This window comes from Dioscorea cayenensis, chromosome 7 (assembly GCF_009730915.1).
Source record: "Dioscorea cayenensis subsp. rotundata cultivar TDr96_F1 chromosome 7, TDr96_F1_v2_PseudoChromosome.rev07_lg8_w22 25.fasta, whole genome shotgun sequence".
Classification (NCBI taxonomy): domain Eukaryota; kingdom Viridiplantae; phylum Streptophyta; class Magnoliopsida; order Dioscoreales; family Dioscoreaceae; genus Dioscorea; species Dioscorea cayenensis.
Window position 1 is genome coordinate 21,791,573 of NC_052477.1, and position 6,784 is coordinate 21,798,356.

The following is a 6,784-nucleotide window of genomic DNA, read 5'->3' on the forward strand; positions in this document are numbered from 1 at the left end:
ATATTAGTGTAAAAACCTGAGAAAAGTAATGCTCAACATAAGGAATGAACGCTTCGCATACGTATCGCACAAGCACTTATCATGGGTACTTGGGTATTTGTGAACCATAGGATGTATTTGTTTCATTGAATCTCTTTATTATGCTTTCAATTAATTGATGTTTATTGTGAGTTCCAACATTGAATACTTGATTGTATGAACATTTCCCCTAGAGTGACACTAGGGTTGAGAGTTCTCGTTGGTAACCTTGTGAGTGAGTGACACACCACGAACGTTAGACAAAGCTAGGTTGGAGAGGGTTGAGAGGGTGAGTCGAGAGGTACAGGAGCATCCCCTTTCCCCTCCGACGTGATAGATTATACCTCCGTTCCTCGAGTTCTTTGCGGCCATAATAGATTGAATGGTCTAAGGGATGAACTTCCGCTGGGGCTTAGTTGTGCGTGCAACGGAGTGAAGCGTTGAGGTGATCTTAGTATCTAGGGCTTAATCGTGGTTAGTGACCTTCCACCTGGACCAAAGGGTTAGGTCTATAATTGGGAAGAGATTTATCACTTGGAATCCCTAGAGCTCATTGCAACTCTATGCGAGTGCGAGGTTGAGAGGTTATCTAATCTCTCCTCTGGGACATGTATACAGTTAGGCATAGTTGACTTTAGATTTGGGACTATGTAATTAAGGATTTCCACGACGCACCATTGCATTGATTAGGAAGCATAATAGAGGGTTCTTGTACTTGAAACAATTATCCTAGGCGGAGCATTATCTGGGTACCCCATCTTTATCGATTGCCTTACCCCCTTCTTTACTTTTGCTCTCTTACTTGTTGTTTTTATTGTTGAGAATTGAATCATTGTCATACTTATCATCATTGATCTTTCACATAGCTAAGAATCGAATTAAGTGTTTTTATTTCCTACTCCCTCTGGATTCGATACCCGCTGACCCGGGATTATTACTTCGACAAACCCGTGTACTTGTGGGATATACGCAAGGGGACCTTGTCAAGTTTTTGGCGCCGTTGCCGGGGAATAGGCGTTTAGAGATACTTTGCACTTTGTTTTCTTAGCTATTTCACCATACATTCTATTTCCTATCTTCTTATTCTATCATAGTTCAGATTTCTTTTTCCTTCTTTTTGGGTGCAGTTTGATAAGTGCTTGTGCGATATAAATGCGAAGCATTATTTCCTTATGTTGAGCATTACGTTTCTCGGGTTTTTACACTAATATGTGTGTTTTTATGTTACTTTTATGCAAGTAGGGTTGTGAAACCAATTATGAAGGAAAGAAGCCAATGTGGATTACAATGCACAGATTTTGGAGGAAATCTTGCTAAGGTTCAAACGCGAAGACATAGGTCGGGTGTGAGATGCTAGAGTGTGTGCCAACCTCCTCGTATTTGAGTGAGCAGAACCATTTAGAGGGGCACAAAGGCAGTCACACTCAAGCACTCCGACTTATGCACATAGAACAAGATTTACATCAACTTATCCGTCATTGAAGAAGCAAAGCGATCCATGGCATAAACGTGTGCCCGTTTATGTTACCTCGATGAAAAGTGGATTCGGGAGTATTTTTTGGCAAAGTACTGTAGCAGATTACTATAGTAAATCAATGTAACAAACACTGTAGCTATTACTGTTCACAGTCGGATGAAAATGACAGTTTCAGAGAATCCACACAGGCGTGTGGAAATTATCCACGCCTGTGTGGAAATTCCACAGGGGAGTGTGACATCATACACGCCCGTGTAGTCGCCTCGATTCGACCCTATTTAAAGCCCGATTTCAGACATTCTTTTCTCCATCTTTTTCCCCAACTTGCGAGAGGGCTTGGCTAGGGGTTTCGAGGGAGTATTGGCCAAGGTTTTTGGAGAGGTTCTACGGCTCCGACATCGTGATTCCATTAGGAAGAAGGTTGGTAGGGGAGCTTCGATCGAGGCGTATCCTATCACCGGGACGAAGGAATCCTTGGACTGACGAGTAGAGGACTTTCCACAAGACCATCGACACGACCATCGAGGGGTTTTTATGGATTCATTGCTTTTTACATTCGATTTCTTTTGATTGTACTTAGCTCCATGGAGAGCTAAACCCCTAGTGGAGTACTTGGGTGATTGTGAACCCTAGGATGTATTCGTTTCTTTGAACTTCTTTTATTATGCTTTCAATAAATTGATGTTTATTGTGAGTTCCAACCTTGAATGCTTGATTGTATGAACATTTCCCTTAGAGTGACACTAGGGTTGAGAGTTCTTGTTGATAACCTTGTGAGTGAGTGACACACCACGGCGTTAGACAAAAAGCTAGGTTGGAGAGGGTTGAGAGGGTGAGTCGAGGAGTGCAGGGAGGCGTCCCTTTCCCTCCGACGTGATAGATTCTACCTCCGTTCCTTGAGTTCTTTGTAGCTATAATAGAGTGAATGGTCTAAGGGATGAACCTCCGCTGGGGCCTAGTTGCGCGTGCAATGGAGTGAAGCGTTGAGTTGATCTTAGTATCTAGGGCTTAATTGTGGCTGTGGACCTTCCGCCTGGACCAAAGGGTTAGGTCTAAATCTAGGAAGAGATTTATCACTTGGAATCCCTAGAGCTCATTGCAACTCTATGCGAGTGCGAGGTGTTGAGATTGTTCGATTTCTTCTCCGGAACATGTATAGAGTTAGGCATAGTTGACCTTAGATTTGGGACTATGTATGTAAGGATTTCCACAACTCACCATTGCATTGATTAGGAAGCATAATAGAGAGTTCTTGCACTTGAAGCGATTATCCTAGGTGAAGCATCATCCGAGTACCCCATCTTTATCGATTGCCTTGCCTCCTCCTTACTTTTGCTCTCTTACTTGTTGCTTTTAATTTCTGAGAATTGAATCATTACCACACTTATCATTGTTGATACTCCACATAGCTAAGAATCGAATTAAGTGTCTTTACTCCCTACTCCATGTGGATTTGACCCCGCTCATCCGGGATTATTACTTCGACAAACCCGTGCACTTGCGGGATATAAGCAAGGGGAGAGCGAAGCAGTGGCTACACTCATTACCTAGAGCATCAATTACCACGTGGGAGGAGATGGTGGAAGCTTTTCTAGCCTGTTACTTCCCTCCTAGAAAATCAGCAAAGCTTAGGAACGAGATCTCATCCTTTGTTCAGTTGGAATTGGAGTCTCTATTCGAGACATGGGAAAGGTTCAAGGAGCTCCTGAGGAAGTGCCCGCAACACGGATTGCCGGGGTGGATGATTGTTCAAACCTTTTACAATGGTTTGAACCCAAGTACAAGACAACTCTTGGATGCGGCAGCAGGAGGTACCTTAGGTAGCAAGACCCCTGATGAGGCCCATCAGTTAATTGAAGAAATGGGGTTAAACAGCTACTAATGGAATGCTAGGGAGAAGAAGAAAGTGGCCAGTCTCCATGAAATAGATGCGGTAACTTCATTGGCGGCTCAAGTGGAGAATCTGAGTAAGAAGTTAGATCTTCTAACTTCAAAGCAGTGGCGGCCATGACTAATTGCAATGGGTGTGGTGGAGCACATGCTCCCTCCGATTGCCCGATTTCTATTGGTGATGGTTCTTCGGTAGAGAATGTTGATTTTGTAGGTAATGGCATGAGACCTCAAGGAAACCCATATAGCAATACCTACAATTTGGGTTGGAAGAATCATCCCAATTTCTCATGGAGTAATTAAGGTCCACAAAAGGCCATGGAGCCACCGGGTTTCCAACAACAACAAGCCCCTCAGGTGGAAAACAGAGTCTCCGGTTTGGAAACCCGAATGAGTGACCTAGAGAAGCACTTGGCTAGATTTGTACAATCTGCAAATACAAGGTTTGAATCAGTCGAGGCTACACTTCGCAACCACACCGCCTCTTTGCAATCTCTAGGGATTCCAAATAGAGTGATAAATCTCTTCCTTATAAATCTCTAGGGATTCCAAATAGAGGATTCCAAATAGATTCCTTATAAATCTCTAGGGATTCGTTATAAATCTCTTCCTTATAAATCTCTAGTGATAAATCTTTAGGGATTCCAAATAGAGTGATTCCAAATAGAGTTGCAATGAGCTCTAGGGATTCCAAGTGATAAATCTCTTCCTTATAATAAACCTAACCCTTTGGTCCAGGTGGAAGGTCCCTAACCACAATTGAGCCCTAGATACTAAGATCACCTCAACGCTTCACTCCGTTGCACGCGCAACTAAGCCCCAGCGGAAGTTCATCCCTTAGACCATTCACTCTATTATGGCCTCAAAGAACTCGAGAAATAGAGATAGAATCTATCACGCCAGAGGGGAAAGGGGACGCTCTTGTATCTCTCGACTCACCCTCTCAACCCTCTCCAACCTAGCTTTGTCTAACGCTCGTGGTGTGTCACTCACTCACAAGGTTACCAACAAAAACTCTCAACCCTAGTGTCACTCTAGGGGAAATGTTCATACAATCAAGCATTCAAGGTTGGAAGTCACAATAAACATCAATTTATTGAAATCATAATAAAGAGCTTCAAAGAAACAAATACATCATAGGGTTCACAATACCCGAGTACCCACTAGGGGTTTAGCTCTCCATGGAGCTAAGTATAATAAAAGAAATAGAATGTAAAAGCAATGAATCCATAAAGAAACCCCCTCGATGGTCGTGTCGATGGTCTTGTGGAGAGTCCTCTGCTCGTCGCAACGGATCCTTTGTCCGGCTACAGTAACTGGTACAGCACCTGCTACAGTGCTATGCCAAAAATACTCCCAAATCCAATTATTATTGAGGTAACATAAACGGGCACACGTTTATACCGTGGATCGCTTTGCTTCTTCAATGACGGATAAGTTGATGGAGATCTTGTTCTATGTGCATAAGTCGGAATGCTTGAGTGTGACTGCCCTTGTGCCCCTCCAAATGGTTGTGCAAACTCAAATACGGGGAGGTTGGCACACACTCTAGCATCTCGCACCTGACTTATATCTTCGCGTTTGAACCTTAGCAAGATTTCCTCCAAAATTGGTGCGTTGTGATCCACATTGGCTTCTTTCCTTCATAATTGGTTTCACAACCCTACCTGCATATTAATGTAAAACCCGAGAAAGTAATGCTCAACATAAGGAAAGAATGCTTCGCATTCATATCACACAAGCACTTATCATCTATGCGAGTGCGAGGTGTTGAGATTGTTCGATTTCTCCTCCAGGACATGTATGGAGTTAGGCATAGTTGACCTTAGAATTGGGACTATGTAATGAAGGATTTCCACGACTCACTATTGCATTGATTAGGAAGAATAATATAGGGTTCTTGCACTTGAAGCAATCGTCCTAGGTGAAGCATTATCCGAGTACCCCATCTTTATCAATTGCCTTACCTTCTCCTCTACTCGTGCTCTCTTACTTGTTGCTTTTACCTTTGAGAATTGAATCATTGTCACACTTATCACTATTGATCTTTCACATAGCTAAGAAGCAAATTAAGTGTTTTTATTCCCAACTCCCTGTGGATTCGATACCCGCTCATCCGGGATTATTATTTCGACAAACCCGTGCACTTGCGGGATATACGCAAGGGTACCTTGTCAAGTTTTTGGCGCCGTTGCCGGGGAGTAGGCGTTTAGAGATACTTTGTACTTTGTTTTCTTAGCTATTTCACCATACATTCTGTTTCCTATCTTCTTATTCTATCATTGTTATGACTATTTCTTTATTTCTTTTTTATTTCAGAAAATGATTAACATGTTTGAGTCATTTGACACTATTACGAGAATGGTTGAAAACGTGGAGCAAAAAGTTCAAACAGTTGCACTGCACGACATACCGTGTTATTCTCATCATGAGCAGTATACCACTTAACAGCCAGTAGAAGAATCAGTTGAAGAGTACGTCGCCAGGATTCAAAAGCAGAACTATGAACTAGATAATGTGATAAAGCAGTTTGAGAGATCCACGTCGGTGTCAATGAGTGATGAGTTGGAGGAAAGTGTAGAAAGAATCCTTGCTCAGTTTGATTCTTCCTATCAAGACCAAAGGCAAGAACTCTTTTCAGTGGGAGTTGCTATTTCAAAAGCTAAACTTTGTGGAATCGACACGTTGATATCCGTTGTAGAGTGTGAAGAAATAGGTACCCAAGTGGAAGGAGAGGAGAATGACTGCGAACATGAGGCAAATGATTTCGAGGAGATTGATAGATTGAAGGAGGGTAGCTTGCGCCCATCAATTGTCGAACCACCAGAACTTGAGCTTAAAACTCTTCCAACACATTTGGAATATGCGTTCTTAATGGAGGACTCTAAACTCCTCGTGATTATATCTTCAAACTTGTCTGCAGAGCAGAAGGATAAGCTTGTTAGCATGTTGAAAAAGCACAAATCAGCTATTGCATGGAAGATCTCCGACATTAAGGGTATAAACACATCATTCTGCACTCATAAGATCCTAATGGAGGATGACTACAAATCTGTGATCCAACCTCAATGAAGATTGAACCCGAATTTGAAGGAGGTTGTCAAGGTGGAGGTAATAAAACTTTTGGATGCAGGAATCATCTACCCCATATCCGACAGCAAGTGGGTGAGCCCGACCCAAGTTGTCCAGAAAAAAGGAGGAATGACAGTAGTAAAGAATGAAAAGAATGAGTTAATCCCAACTAGGACAGTTACTGGTTGGCGAGTTTGCATTGACTACAGAAGACTGAATGATGTCACTCGAAAAGATCACTTTCCTTTGCTATTGATTGACCAAATGTTGGAACGACTAGCGGGGCATCAATTCTACTGCTTCCTTGATGGCTTGTCGGGATATTTT

General features: G+C 42.6%; 1 non-coding gene across 1 annotated transcript; it reads right to left on the bottom strand.

Moving 5' to 3' along the window:
• Nucleotides 1-3,119: 3,119 nt before the first annotated feature.
• Nucleotides 3,120-3,226, bottom strand: LOC120266052. The gene has a single exon (XR_005537895.1). It is a non-coding gene; the product is annotated as a small nucleolar RNA R71 (small nucleolar RNA).
• Nucleotides 3,227-6,784: the final 3,558 nt, after the last annotated feature.